This window comes from Bombina bombina, chromosome 2 (genome assembly GCF_027579735.1).
Source record: "Bombina bombina isolate aBomBom1 chromosome 2, aBomBom1.pri, whole genome shotgun sequence".
Lineage (NCBI taxonomy): Eukaryota > Metazoa > Chordata > Amphibia > Anura > Bombinatoridae > Bombina > Bombina bombina.
The window spans coordinates 266,137,150-266,154,366 of record NC_069500.1 but is presented as its reverse complement, the minus strand read 5'-3'; positions in this window follow the sequence as shown (position 1 = coordinate 266,154,366).

Here is a 17,217-nt window from a genome sequence, read left to right as displayed (position 1 = left end):
GAAAATTCGCAAAATAACAACAAGGAATAAAAAATATATACATACACTAGCAAAATAATCGCATTCAATATCACTATATATTAGGACAAACATACAAATACAACACTTCACTAATACCACACCATCGCAAATTCACATTTAAACAGAATACTATTGGACAATGTTAGAGAAAACGACCACTATGACATCATCGCATTCTACACATTCCACAAATACTAACTCAAAATGAGCATGCGCAAATTCACACAACTAATACACATTGCACTAATATTAATTGCTAATAAAGCACACCTGAACACAATTTACAACGGAAATTGGTACATCTTTAAACATTTACACAGTGTATATAAGCAGTAGCACCACACAAGCATGGCTTCTTTGACTGTGTTGCTGGTGGGTCTTTGGAGATTGGAGGTTTAAGATTAGAGAGTTTGTGCATTATTGTGAGTGAGTTAGTGTTAGCGTGAGAGAGTCAGTTGTCAGTGTTATCGTGAGTGAGTTAGTGGGAGTGGGAGAGAGTCAGTTAGTGGGAGCGTGAGTGAGTTAGTGGTAGTGGGAGTTGTTAGTGAGAGTTGTTAGTGAGAGTTAGTGCTAGTGTGAGTCAGTTAGTGGGAGCGTGAGTTAGTGGTAGTGGGAGTTAGTGAGAGTTAGTGGGAGTGTTTGTTAGTGAGAATTAGTAGTAGTGTGTTAGTGAGAATTAGTAGTAGTGTGAGTTAGCGAGCGAGTGATTTTTCTGTACACTTAACACATTTACACGCAAACACATTCAATACATACATACACTTATCAATAACACTACATACACTCCATACCCCATACCCCCTCACACTACACTCCATACCCCATTCCCTGTAGTCCCATTCCCTTTCATCCCATTTACTCTTATCCCATACCCCATACCCATCCCATACCCATCCCCTAGTTACATTTAGTTTACATATCCTCCTTTTAGTCTTCTTCTTCTTTTGGTTTATTTAAATACTCCTTACCCTCTTTGTTTTTTTAGATCCCTCTCACACTTTCAGCACTTTTTTTTGTCTTTTTAGTTCTTTATTTTGACCCCCTTTCATTTCATCACACTCACTTTTTGTTTGATTATTTGGGGTTTAGTTTAGGGAACAGATGGAGGGCAGGCAGGGGAGAGGTAGAGGGGGGAGGAGAGGGAGGGGGAGAGGAACAGGGCAGGAAGGGGGGCAGGAAGGGGGGCAGGAAGCGGGGGTGGAAGCGGTGGGTGGACCCAGCCACTTGGTTCAAGATGAACAAGTGCCTGGGCCCAGTGGCGGACAGAGTAGGGCTTCACAGTCCGGGAAACAGAGGGCATCGTCACAGGAGAAGGCCAAGGCGACTAGGGAGGCGAGGTTTTCGATGGAGGAGAAGGAGGCCCTCGTAGAGGCCTATATGGCCAGGTATAGGAGGCTGCAGCACCAGAAGACTACCCCGACTGAGAAGAGGAGGCTCTGGAATCAGATAAGGAATGCAGTCAATGCAGTGGGTGGCCGGAACAGAGATATGGACTCTATAAAACATCGCTACCGGGACTGTAAGATGGATCTCAAGAAAAAGTTAAGCCTGGAGGCCCGACATTCCGCAGGAACCGGTGGCGGCCCTGCCCTGGAAATCGAGTACTGCCGATGGGAGGAAATGTTGCGGCCCAGCATCTCCGAGGTGGATGTAGTCGGTATCGGAGGAATTGATACCGGGAACCTGCCATTCTCATCTGACGGTAAGCTCATTTAAGAATAAATTCACATACGAATGTATTTCAAGGGACACTATACGCAAACCTTTACTTTCATGATTGAGGTAGAGAATACAATTTGACAAAACATTCAAATGTACTTATATTACCTAATTTGAATCATTCTTGAGATATATTTTAATGAAGAAATAGCCATGCACACGGTGAACCAATCACAGGAGGCAGCTATATTCAGCTAACAATCAGCATCTAAGCATATTTATATATGCTTTTCAGCAAAAAATATCCAGAGAATGAAGCTAATTAGATAAGAAAAGTACATTAGAAAGTTGATTATAAATGTATGCTTCTAAATCATGAAAGATAAAACATTGGGTTTCATGTCCCTTTAAGGATCAGATTAATGCTATTACGCTGTTTACACGCATTCACAATTACTTTGCGGTTACATCAGTATCTAGGCTATAGGTTAGGTGTGCATTTAAACAGACTGAAAACAAACGCTAAAACATTCAGATTGACCAGAGATATCACAAACACGGTTTAGAAAATGCGGAAATCGCATTGATTGTTAGATTTCAAAGTGGATTAATGATTCTGCATTTGTAATTGTATCGTAAGCTAAGTCATTTAAAGCTTCATTTGCAAATATGCTAATATATACAATTTTTTTTTTTTAAATATACAGAGTCTGGGGAGGAGGCAGCACAACAAATACAGCCTCCTCCATCTCCCCGGGATGAGAGTGGTGGGGAGGAATTTCCACTTCGGAGGGAAGAGGCCCCCCATGACGAAGAGGGAACGGAAGCAGATGAAGAGGCCCCGGAAGCAGAGGAGGAGGCCGCGGAACCAGAGGCCCCTCAAGGACCCGCACACCGCCGTGCACGGGCACCCCGCCGTGCACGGGTACCCCGCCAAGCACAACAAGAGGAAATAGCGGAGGTGCGGGTTCTACTGGAGTACATAGACCAGATGCGTAACTCCCGGATACAAAATATCGAAGGCCGAACTCGAATTCTTGATGGACAAAACCAAATAATTGAAGGCCAAAACCAAATAATAAACATACTTAATAGAATAGAACAAGGGCAAAACAGAATCATTAATCTACACCGAGAGATGTTTAATTTTTTCCGGGAGGCGCATGCTGGTCTGCCTCCTGGTCCGCCTCCTGCTGCTGGGCCTCCTGCTGCTGGGCCTCCTGCTGCTGGGCCTCCTGCTGCTGGGCCATCTTCTCCTGCCGGCCCATCTTCTCCTGCCGGGCCATCTTCTCCTGCCGGGACATCTCCTCCTGCCAAGCCATCTTCTCCTCTTCAGCCATCTTCTCCTCCTCAGCCATCTTCTCCTCCTCAGCCATATTCTCCTCCTCACCTTGGTCATCCCAGTACTCTTCCTTCCACTCTTCCCACAACATCTCCAAGGAGAACTCGTCAGAGTCGGCAGTTGCCCCTCCCAGAGCCTCAGCCCCGTGGGAAGAGGGGAAGGAAGAGGAAGTAAGTATTTGTTTTCATGCTTAATGTTTAATGTGTAATGGATAGGTATGTGATGATGTGGTTTTCATACACTTGTGGACCACACTCTGTATATAATCTACTTCTATGGGACCGGGTCCATGGAGGCAGATTGTTTGCAGAGTGTGGGTTATAAGTGTGTGAAAACCACATCATCACATACCTATCCTTGTTCATGATATTGATTGGTTTCTGTGATGTGATGTCCAAACTGTTTCCCGAATCGCAAACAAAATTACCATTACAATTATCCATGATGGCATATTACTGTTTGAATGCCAATAACACAGCTTAAATGGACAGTCAGAAAATTATTGATTACAAAGAAAACACTGTATTACGCATTATCAAGTTGGAAACAACAAAACATGGAGAAATACGTGTGACTTATGTGCTTACCCTTGTATCTATGACTATGAAAAATGACCACTTATTTGTTGTTCTGACATAACAACATTTTAGATATCAATGATCAATACATGGTAAATAATATGCTGTATGAGCACAAGGTTTTACATATACAAATGCTATCCAAATGCCCTCTAGTGGTCAAATTGTATAATGATTACATGCACTCTTCAAGCTCGAAGAAATGAGCACACGCACCTCATAGGTTTAGCTAGCAAATTAAAATAAACACAGACAAATGATTAATTGGTGAGAAACATTTGATATCATTGATATTACAAAATTTACTTTTAGAATAATGCAAAATATTATTTGTTTTCTAAACTGTCCCTTTAACAAAATTACATATGCTAACATATATTTGCAGATTGTTGGTATATCTACATGTACTTGTTCAAACAATAAATTTTGAAATCAGATTTATATTGACGTGTTAAATAAAGTCTATTTTCTTAAAGAGACATTATTGTGTTAATTTATTTTTAAAAAGACATTTGTTTTAACAATGAATATGGTTTAAAGTCCTTTTAGGAGTGGGGGGTGAAAATATGCTAACAATAATATATTTGGAGATTAACCAATGTGGAACTCATACATGATACAAAAATCAACATTTGCATTAAAGGGACAGTATACTATATTTTTAACAGAACTGTATGTAATAGACACTACTAGAAACAACAAGATTAACATATACTGATATCAATATTACAAAGCTTTAAACACTTTCAAAGAAAATCGGGTTAGCTCTATTGAAAATATAGATGAACCCCCATTACAACCGTAAAACAAGACAATACACCATCATACACAAAACAGGAGAAAGCTGGAGATGGTACTCACATGAAACTTAGAGGCTTGGCGAGGAGTCTGAAAATTACTTACATTTTATTTGAACAGAAGCAAAATGAAACGTGTATTTGTTAAACAATGGACTATCTAACTAGATAAAAAATTAAAAGATTTGATTTATAATGTGAGTGTCTAATGAACCTTTAATAAAATATACAACGAAATTACATTTAGAAGAAGTCGGCATCATATATTTAGCATATGATAAAGATAAATGCATATTGATTACTTTATTCTAACACAATAGCGCATATTTATGAATTAGATATCTTTAACATTAAACACAACAGTCATTTTTCAGAAAAAGGAACATATTGTTGACAAACATATTAAACAACATGGACTATAGAGATTTGCACTTGCCTCGAAATATCATATGCATGAAAACATTTTGCTTTACGGGTCAACAATGTAACATGATGCAAAAAATCCATATTCGCAAGGTTTTTAAAATTGGCTTCATTCACAAACGTGTTTAACGTGCACAAACAAATATTGCGGGACTACGTAATACAATCAGATGTTTTTTTACCTTTGCATGTGACGTCTTAATTAACATGGCACTTCCTTGATCACGTAAGAACGCCATCCAATAAAAGGCACATTCTTGATCACGTAAGAACGCAAAAAAAAAAGGCGCATCCTTGATCGCGTCAAAACGCCATCTAATAAAAGGCACATTCTTGATCACGTAAGAACGCAAACCAAAAAAAGGCGCATCCTTGATCGCGTCAAAACGCAATCCAATAAAAGGCACATTCTTGATCACGTAAGAACGTCAGTCAATACAAGGAATCATTGGACAGCCTGGCAGGTGACGTCTTAAGCAACATGGCGCAACCGAGATCGATGAAAAACCGCAGCCAATACAAGGACTCAGTTGACAGCTTGGCATATCAATAAGAAACGTATTTATATTTTAATAACTAGTATGTGTGTAGATTGCTATCTAGGAATGTCACGAAATCATGAATCATCTTTTCGGACTTGACTGTCCCTTTAACTATAGCTATGGTGTATATGTTTAACATTTAAAAGATACACATGAGAAATACCTATGCCATTGATGTTTTAAGATATGTTTAGATTGTTTTGGAATAACAATAATGACACATGTATTGATTAAACGTGTCATTTATTCAAGTTGAAATATGGTCAGCCTACCTATAGCCATATATGGGAGGAGAAGTATTTTATTAACATATTTTTTAAAAAATATTCATCATCTAAAATATGCGCATTACACACAGAGATTTATTTGGTTACACTTTTACAATAAGATAGAATTGAAAATGAAATACATGTGCTGTCAACATTACAATAAGATTGTTTATTAATAAGATTATATGTCCTTGTTCATGTAAAAAGGACAAAAACGCTTTAGAAATGGAAATACATTCATTAACAATTGTGCTCAACATCACTTAAAGGGACATTATTTTGTTTTTAAAAAGAGGATACACATAGACAATACTATTTCAATAAAATGAACACTTTACAGGGATTATATGATTGTATCAATCCTCAGATCATTTGTTAAAGGTGCATCAATTCATGCAGAGTTTCTAAATACACACATGGATGTGAAAATTGAAATATACATATATACACAAATAACAATCTATATATACATATATAAAAGAATTACTATGCTAATCATAATCATGCAATGATAAAGCTTTGAGAAAAATATATAAAGACAAATAATAAAATTACATTGGAGATGTTAATCTTAAAGTCATTTACAATTGTATTACATATATGATTCTTGAAAATCCATTATTTTTGGTAGGTCCCTTTAAGGATCAACCAGATAAACTAGAGCTTCCAATCAATAAAATGAAGAATGAGGACAAAGACATGTCTTTTATTAGTATGTAAGAAAACATCAACAACGTTTATAAATAATCTTGTAAAAATAAGGAATATTTGAGCCATATGACAAGGTAACAGAGTGCATCACAGTCCATGAAGAGAGTTGCCAAGGGCCAGCATAGCCCCATTGGAGACAAATGACAAGGTAACACAGTGCATCACAGTCCATGAAGAGACTTGCCAAGGGCCAGCATAGCCCCATTGGAGACATATGACAAGGTAACACAGTGCATCACAGTCCATGAAGAGAGTTGCCAAGGGCCAGCATAGCCCCATTGGAGACATATGACAAGGTAACACAGTGCATCACAGTCCATGAAGAGACTTGCCAAGGGCCATCATAGCCCCATTGGAGACATATGACAAGGTAACACAGTGCATCACAGTCCATGAAGAGAGTTGCCAAGGGCCAGCATAGCCCCATTGGAGACATATGACAAGGTAACACAGTGCATCACAGTCCATGAAGAGACTTGCCAAGGGCCAGCATAGCCCCATTGGAGACATATGACAAGGTAACACAGTGCATCACAGTCCATGAAGAGACTTGCCAAGGGCCAGCATAGCCCCATTGGAGACATATGACAAGGTAACACAGTGCATCACAGTCCATGAAGAGACTTGCCAAGGGCCAGCATAGCCCCATTGGAGACATATGACAAGGTAACACAGTGCATCACAGTCCATGAAGAGAGTTGCCAAGGGCCAGCATAGCCCCATTGGAGACATATGACAAGGTAACACAGTGCATCACAGTCCATGAAGAGACTTGCCAAGGGCCAGCATAGCCCCATTGGAGACATATGACAAGGTAACACAGTGCATCACAGTCCATGAAGAGAGTTGCCAAGGGCCACCATAGCCCCATTGGAGACATATGACAAGGTAACACAGTGCATCACAGTCCATGAAGAGAGTTGCCAAGGGCCAGCATAGCCCCATTGGAGACATATGACAAGGTAACACAGTGCATCACAGTCCATGAAGAGAGTTGCCAAGGGCCAGCATAGCCCCATTGGAGACATATGACAAGGTAAAAGAGTGCAACAGGCACAACAATAAACTTAAAATAGGCCAAATGGCAACAATAACAAAAACATCAACATGTGGACGGAGGATTCTTATCTGCGCCCTTGGAGCATCTCCAGATCCTCCACTTACTGGTCATCCTCTTCATCGTCCTGTGCATGTCCAGCTCCGGATTCAGGCCTTGAATTTAATAGCATGATCTGCCGCAGAGTCAAATCCTGAACCCGGAGCTGGGCCTGCATGGTGTCGTTCATCCCTCTCAGGACAGCTGCGTTCCTCAACACGGCCTGCTCTACTTGTGCTATACCTTCTAGCATGAGCCATGCTGAGTCACAGCCTAAAATAAAGAATAAATCAAATATTAAGGATAATTACACAATAGACGAAAAAATAAGCAAAGATACATTGTCATCATAAAGACAAATCATTCTTTACATCAATTTGTTTAAATTGATTCTTTACACATTAAATATGTTATTCAGACAGACCGAAATCATTAAAAGGACAGTTTACTCAAACATGTTGTCCCCTTTAATTGGTTTTCGATGATCCACTTATACAGCTTGAGTGTATCAAATCTTGTTAAAGGATTTACATTGTACTTACATTAGCAATTTAAATATTTTAATTATACTGTGGTAGGCACACCTATCCGTAAACATTTTTGCGTTGAGGACAAGCTGTGTAAACATAGCAACCTGAAGAAATTACATTCCCACTGGGTTAGACAAGAGATAATGTATCAACATTTGTACATAAATTGTTGGATCCAAGTAGTGGTGATTGGTATATGTAGTGATATCAAATTAAAGTGACACTGAACCTAAATATTTAATTGACTGATTCAGATAGAGCATGACATTACAAATATGAAAAAATTACACATATTCTTTAAATGTTAGAATTCTCTAGCTAGATTTTGAATGCAAGAATGTAGGTTTATAGGGCAGGCCATATTTGTTTATCAACTTTGGTTGTCCCTGCTGGTTGATGGATACATTCATCCAACAATAAAGAAATGATGTCCACAATTATTTTCTATTTAAAATTAATTCTAGGCATTTCTTTGTTTCAATAAAGATAGCAAGAGAATGAAGAAGAATTCATAAGAGTAGTAAATTATAAATTTGATTAACATTGCATGCTCTATTTGAATCACAATAGAAACAATTTTCCTTCAGTGTACCTTTAAGTATCTTATAATGTGGATTTTGAATGATACTTACAGCTGTGCCTGGGAAGGACAATCCGTCACCCAGGACAATGAAGGTTGAGACAGGGGGGAGGGATGGGATTGTGTTGGGGAGGGATGGGATTGGGTTGGGGAGGGATGAGCTGCTGCTCCGGGGTAGGCCGTACAGCTGGGGAGTGTTGAGTTGGGGTCTGGGCAGCTGTACGGGCCATAATACGGGGAGAGCGGCGGGTGAAGGGGCGTGTTTTGGGAGGGACAGGGAAGGGGCGTTTTTTGGGAGGGACAGGAAATGACAAATGGGAAGGGCCGGCAGGGGTCTGGGCCTGGGCAGGGGTCTGGGCCTGGGCAGGAGTCTGTGCCTGGGCAGGGGTCTGGGCCTGGGAAGTGGTCTGTGCCTGGGCAGGGGTCTGGGCCTGGGCAGTGGTCTGGGCATGGGCAGGGGTCTGGGCATGGGCAGGGGTCTGTGACTGGTCTGGGGACTGGGCAGGGGCGGAAACCAGATGACCAGAGGTGGAGGATCCATCTGAAAAAAATAATCCAAATATATTAACATCTCATACATCATGAAATCAAATCAACGCATTTCAAATTGATTATTATTTTCAATATACTTCGAAGTGTGTTTGAATTTCTAAACAATTATGAAATGAGGATATGGTATGCATATAGGCACTCAGATGAATATCAATGACTGTCTGTACAATTATAACATTATTATTGTGTTTTGGCCTGGAATATGCCTGATATAGAAAGGGGGCAGTAGTGTATTTGAACAGACAAATAATATTCCTTTTTAAAGTGCAAAAGCTGTAGACTTTGAATGTCTTCAATAAAATGATTTCCAATAAAGCAACATGTTGGAAACATGATAGATATATTTCACATACCATCAGACTTCAAGGAAGCCTCTTCCTCCTCCGTCACACATGTTAAATCAATCTCTGTAAAACATAACATGTTGTGTACACGTTAAGATCAGATATTATAACATATGTTACTGTTGATCAAAGACACACATCAATGTTGCATTAAAGATATACACACCCAAAGTTATGATTTACATCATTTTGATGGAGCATACAAATGACATTAGATTTGTTATTCTCAATGATTCCGATTTTCGATGTATTGTTTGTATTAATTTTAAAATCATAAAAGCATAGTACATAGAACATTTAAGATTTCTCATGTGTGTATCACTTGATGACTGTTGTCAAAAATGAACATGGAAACAAACATATGCTATACATCTTCTGAATAACAAAGGTGTAGACTAAGAAAGTTTTAATTATTAATCTTTCAATATTCAAAGAAAATTAATATATAATCAGAGGAGTAAATTATATGTTTGTTTCAAATGTTATGCTTCATCAGAATCATGCTCATAATATTGATTACCAATACACCTTCAATGACATATAAATGAGTCAATGGACTTACCAGGAGACCGCAAAGGCGGCTCTGTGTCAGTGCTGGATTCCTGTGGGCTCCCCACACCAACTCTCTCTATGAATGATATAGATATATATTAGTGAACACATTTGGGATAGCACTAAATCACATCTGTAGCGAATTTTAAGAATAATCAACTTGAAAATGTGAAGAATAGAGCAGTCATTAAACAAAAAAATGCTTGATTGAATCAAGGGGATTCTGTTAAAAATGATGTATTGAACATATGTTTAATTTCTGACTATATTAGACATCAAACTCATCTCATACAATGCTATTGCATATCTAAATATACCCATTGATCAATGTTCTTAAAAGAATACACACAAACCACATTTTGAATAACAGCTGTTGACAAATATAAACAAAGACATGTGGCACATCGAGCCATTTGTGCAATGTACAGTAATCTTGTTTAGGACACAACACATATTTATCACAATACAAGACAAAATTGATTAGTACAAATATGTAATCATGGTGCTGTTAGAGTATGCTGATATCTATAAAGTAACTCCAACAGTGAATATGTGAATTATATATCAATATTGTCTAATCCAAAGAATGTAAAGATGAATGAATCTATTGTTTATTAAAGGGACACTGACATGATTTATTTCAATCATTGATTTCACTGTTCAAACTGTTCCAAATTATTTAACATTGACTCCTATTATAATTTGAATGTTGCTACATTTTAATCTTAAAGGCAGATAAGCAATATTGGATTCAATAAATATTGTTTGTTGAAGGTATCCACCAATAATCAATCAAAACCCAGGTTGGTCAACCAAAATTGAGCTGCAGATAAACGTACATTCTTGATTTTAAAATACATTTAGCAATAGAATATTTCACATATGATTATAGTATTATATTTAAATGTTGATTAATATTGCATGCTCTATCTGAATGACAACATTAATAATTTTAGATCAGTATCCCTTTAATATAAAATTATATTGATTTGACAATGTTGGTGTTAATGAATTCTGGACTCCATGGGCGCGATCCGATATAGATCGCAGTTTGCGGCGCAAGCGAGGGAACCGGCGTCGCCCGCAGTTTCAGCTCGCAACTCGAGCTATCCTATATAAGTCGCCGTCAGATGCTAACGTGCCGTAAGTCTGACAAACCAGCGATGTCCAGAAATCTGCGCAAGTACAAATTTCTGGCGTCGCCAGTGACTTGCGGCACGTTAGAAACTGCCGGCGCCTATAAAACCTGACTAAAGTCTAAAACCCCCGCACTGTCTAACACGCCTCCCTAACATAGCCCGACAAGTCTAACACGCCTCCCTAACATAGCTCGACACGTATAACCCTCTATCCGCTATCCCCCCTCACTATCCTAACAATAAAAAAGCTATTAACCCCTAAACCGCCGCTCCCGTACCCCGCCGCCAGCTATATTATATCTATAACCCCCTAAAGTGAGCCCCTAACACCGCCGCCATCTATATTAAAATGATTAACCTCTAATGTAAGCCACTTACACCGCCGCCATCTCTATTAAAATGATTAACCCCTAATTTAATCTACCTACCCCGCCGCCAGCTATATTATCTATGTTAACCCTAAGTATATTATAGTTAATATAGGTATTACATTATATATATTAACTATATTAACCCTAATTATATTAGGGTTAATATAGTTAATATAGTTACTATAGTATTTATATTAACTATATTAACTCTATCTAACCCTAACACCCCTAACTAAATTTATATTAAATTAATCTAATTCATTTATAAACTAAAATATTCCTATTTAAATCTAAATACTTACCTATAAAATAAACCCTAAGATAGCTACAATATAATTAATAATTACATTGTAGCTATGTTAGGGTTAATATTTATTTTACAGGTAAATTGTTAATTATTTTAACTAGGTATAATAGCTATTAAATAGTTATTAACTATTTAATATCTACCTAGTTAAAATAATTACCCAATTACCTGTAAAATAAATCCTAACCTAAGTTACAAATACACCTACACTATCAATAAATTAAATAAATTACAAACATCTATCTAAAAATACAATTAAATTAACTAAACTAAATTACAAAAAAACAGCCAATAGAATGCGATCAGCCAATAGAATGCGAGCTCAATCTGATTGGCTGATTGGATCAGCCAATCGGATTGAACTTGAATCTGATTGGCTGATTCAATCAGCCAATCAGATTTTTTTAACTTAATTCCGATTGGCTGATAGAATCCTATCAGCCAATCGGAATTCGGCGGACGCCATCTTGGATGACGTCATTTAAAGGTACCTCATTCCAAGTTCAGTAGTCGGCCGGGATGGATGCTCCGCAGCGGCGGAGCGAAGAAAGAAGATTGAAGATGCCGCCGGAAGAATGAAGACTTTGCTGCCGCTTGGAGGAAGACGTCGCCGGAGGAAGAATTCTTCTTTGCCGCTTGGAGGAAGACATCGCCGGAGGAAGAATTCTTCTTTGCCGCTTGGAGGAAGACATCGCCCGGATTGGATCAGGAGTTCGGCCCGGTGTGGTGAAGACAAGGTAGGGAGATCTTCAGGGGGGTAGTGTTAGGCTTTTTTAAGGGGGGTTTGGGTGGTTTTAGAATAGGGGTATGTGGGTGGTGGGTTGTAATGGGGGGGGTATTGTATTTGTATGCAAAAGAGCTGAATTCTTTGGGGCATGCCCCACAAAAGGCCCTTTTAAGGGCTGGTAAGGTAAAGAGCTTTGAAATTTGTTTAATTTAGAATAGGGCAGAGAATTTTTTTTTATTTTGGGGGTTTATTATTTTATTAGGGGGCTTAGAATAGGTGTAAATAGCTTAAAAATCTTGTAATCTATTTTTTTATTTTTTGTAATTTAGTGTTTTGTTTTTTTTTAATTTAGTTTAGTTAATTTAATTGTATTTTTAGATAGATGTTTGTAGTTTATTTAATTTATTGATAGTGTAGGTGTATTTGTAACTTAGGTTAGGATTTATTTTACAGGTAATTGGGTAATTATTTTAACTAGGTAGATATTAAATAGTTAATAACTATTTAATAGCTATTATACCTAGTTAAAATAATTAACAATTTACCTGTAAAATAAATATTAACCCTAACATAGCTACAATGTAATTATTAATTATATTGTAGCTATCTTAGGGTTTATTTTATAGGTAAGTATTTAGATTAAAATAGGAATATTTTAGTTTATAAATTAATTAGATTAATTTAATATAAATTTAGTTAGGGGTGTTAGGGTTAGATAGAGTTAATATAGTTAATATAAATACTATAGTAACTATATTAACTATATTAACCCTAATATAATTAGGGTTAATATAGTTAATATATATAATGTAATACCTATATTAACTATAATATACTTAGGGTTAACTTAGATAATATAGCTGGCGGCGGGGTAGGTAGATTAAATAAGGGGTTAATCATTTTAATAGAGATGGCGGCGGTGTAAGGGGCTTACATTAGGGGTTAATAATATTAATATAGCTGGCGGCGGTATAGGGGGATTAGATTAGGGGTTAATAATTTTTATATAGGTGGCGGCGGTGTAAGGGGTCAGATTAGGGGATAGATAAGGTAGATGACAGCAGTGTAAGGGGTTCTAATTAGGGGATAGATAAGGTAGATGGCGGCGGTTTTAGGGGCTCACAGTAGGGGGTTCGTTTATGTAGATGGCGGCGGTTTAGGGGTTAATAACTTTATTAGGGATTTCGGGGGGGTGATCGCGGTTGACAGGTAGATAGACATTGCGCATGCGTTAGGTGTTAGGTTTATTTTAGCAGATCGCGGTTGACAGGGAGATAGACATTGCGCATGCGTTAGGTGTTAGGTTTATTTTAGAAGATCACGGTTGACAGGGAGATAGACATTGCGCATGCGTTAGGTGTTAGGTTTATTTTAGCAGCCAGTTTAGGGAGTTACGGGGCTCCAATAGTCAGCGTAAGGCTTCTTACGGCTGCTTTTTGTGGCGAGGTGAAAATGGAGTAAGTTTTCTCCATTTTCGCCACGTAAGTCCTTACGCTGCATATTGGATACCAAACTGCGCGGGTTTGGTATACCTGCCTATAGCCCAAAAAACTACGGGCGACGGCAGAAATATACGCGAGTAACTTCTAGGTTACGCCGTATATGTGATACCAAATCCGCGCAAATATTGGCGTCGCCGGCTTTTGCGGGCGACGATTTTTATCGGATGGACCCCCATATGTTGATGTAATGAATGGGATTGAGCATGCAATTCCAATCTAATATGTTATTTAAGGATATCCTAAGAATTATTTAATTTTCATCTATTAAAGGGACATGAAGCTCTAAATGTGTAATTGTATACTTTTTTAAACTATGTACTACTGTTAACTGAACACATGATTTTAACTTTTGGAAATATGCCAATTTATGCATAGAAAAACAGCTGGATAATACCAGTAATGCATTGTTTAACCTAAACCAAAATCCATTAATTTGTTTATGAACTAAAACAATAGACTGAACCAATGTAGCTCATAAAATGTTTAAACAAAACAATAAAATCACGTTTAAAAATAATTCTATGTAAAAATTTAGTTGGCATGTCCCTTAAATGACGTGATCAATTTCAAAAATTGAATCTATATTTTTAAAATCTAAACATATGCAAAATTGTGTGTATTATTTAAAAATGTATACAAATAAGATTGAGCAATACACAAGGGAAGAATATAAATTGGACATTCAAAGAATCTTACATTAAAATTAAGACATCCAGAATAGATGGGATATCTTAAATTAAAAAATAAATCAGAGTAGTCTTACAATGTAATCCTATTTTTTGGTTTTATTTATTCTTATTTGAAAAAAGTTTTAAAATCCATTTTGAAGATACATATAAATATTGAACAATGTGGATTTAGTATGTAATGTTCTGTCCATGTTTCTAAGACAAATGTCAATTAAAATGAGACATACCATACTGTGACAAGCCCTGCCTTGAGGATCCAGCACCAACATCCAGATCTGTAATATATTAAATGAGGATTGGATATCATTAATACAAATAATGCCATGTTTAAAATCTTTACATTATTAGCAAATCAAATAAAAAATATTAATCCTTTGGTAGTCCCATGAGTTAATTGTTTCCTCAATTCAATTCATGATAAATATATCCTGTACTCTTATTTTCAATCAGTTGTGTTGTTTACTGTAGCTTAAATTATTTTTTGTGTTATTTCATTCTCATCAATTGATGGGCATATGTTATAATTTATTTGGATTTTTCTTTTTTTATTATGTATAATATTGAAAATAAGAATACTGTATTCTTCACATATATAATAATTCACATTTCATTTTGACCAACATGTGTAAAGCAATGCCACTTACAGCAAACCCATGTTAACGTGTATGCGCAATTCCAATTTCGCGATCATTGCGCAATGATTCCAAGCGGAATTACGCATCCGTCATTTGACCAACATGTATAAAGCAATGCCACTTACAGCTAACCCATGTTAACGTGTATGCGCAATTCTATTTTCGCGATCATTGCGCAATGATTCCAAGCGGAATTAGGCATCCGTCATTTGACCAACAAGTATAAAGCAATGCCACTTACAGCTAACCCATGTTAACGTGTATGCAAAATTCCATTTTCGCGATCATTGCGCAATGATTCCAAGCGGAATTACGCATCCGTCATTTGAACAACATGTATAAAGTAATGCCACTTACAGCTAACCCATGTTAACGTGTATGCGAAATTCCATTTTCGCGATCATTGCGCAATGATTCCAAGCGGAATTACGCATCCGTCATTTGACCAACATGTATAAAGCAATGCCACTTACAGCTAACCCATGTTAACGTGTATGCGAAATTCCATTTTCGCTCTGTGACGCATATTCTGTAGAGCGCAAGAAACATCATTCCTATTTCATGTGTCACTAATATAAAATCAGATATCTAAACATCATATGTAGTGTATGTTGTGAGATCTGTATAGGTTTAGTATCTGACTATATACACATTTTTTAAAAAAAAATCAAATATTAAGATATTATATGAAGTTGGATAGTTACCTGGTTCAGATTCTCCATCATCTCCTCCCAGGCCACCGGACGGAGAAGCAGCTGCCCTGGCCACCGCGTCAGGACTTTCAGATCCCGCAGCTGGGAGGGAAGAAGAGGAGGCAGAGGATGGCGAGGATCTAAATCTTTTGGGGACCCGGAGATTGAGGAGCTCGCATAAATTCACCTCATAAGGGAGTAGGTAGAGTTTCCGCGGGGCCTCTATTTTGCCCCCTCTTTTACGGGCTTGTACCCAGTCCCTTATGAGGTTGACTTTTTTTGTCAAGCGCAACCTCATATCTCCGAATCTCCTCATGATCTGATCCTGGCTCCTCTGGACGTCACACACCAATCTAACCACATTGGTGATAGACTCCCAGAGGGCCTTCTTAACATGCGCATCTGTCAACCTCCTCTTGTTCCCAAACAGCTGGGGATAAAAGTCCTTGACGGCGTGGACCAGTGCAGCGCTCTCCTCCTTGGTGAACCTGGGAGCTGACATGCCTGCTGGGTTGTAGAATATAATTATTAATAAATATTATATACTGCCTGCAGGCATTAGAGAACTGACAAAGATGGCAACGTGTAATGGACTTTTATATGGTGAAGTAAACATGAGATGCACCATGGGACAAGTTATCTGTACATCTGATTGGATAAAAGTTTGAAATATTGTTAGAATGTCTGTGAGACCATCCTGACTCAAGTTGTGTTTGTGTGATGAACTCTGATTGGCCGTTCCTTAATGTTTCATATCTTAGTAACTTCCTTACACATACCTCCTGGTGGTGCTGTAACTTCATTTTTCATGTAGACTTATTTGTAACTCATGGGCCTGTCATGCGGATATGTGTGACGCAGATTTAATATCCGTGATCCGTTAAATATTAATGATTAAATTCTCTTTAAAATCTAATACTGTCACATTATTAAATGTTGTAGACATTTCTCGGTTTAATAATGGTCTGTTTCTTTAATACAAATACACATTTAATATTGTATGTCTTTATTGTTCATAAAATCCATTTCTTTACTTATTGTGAAGTATTGATATTGCTCTATTAAATGTATTTCATAATGCACATTGATTGTGTGCTATTGTGTGACATTAGACTCTAATGTTTAAAGATGCTAATCTGGGGTTTCAAGATGCGTTTCC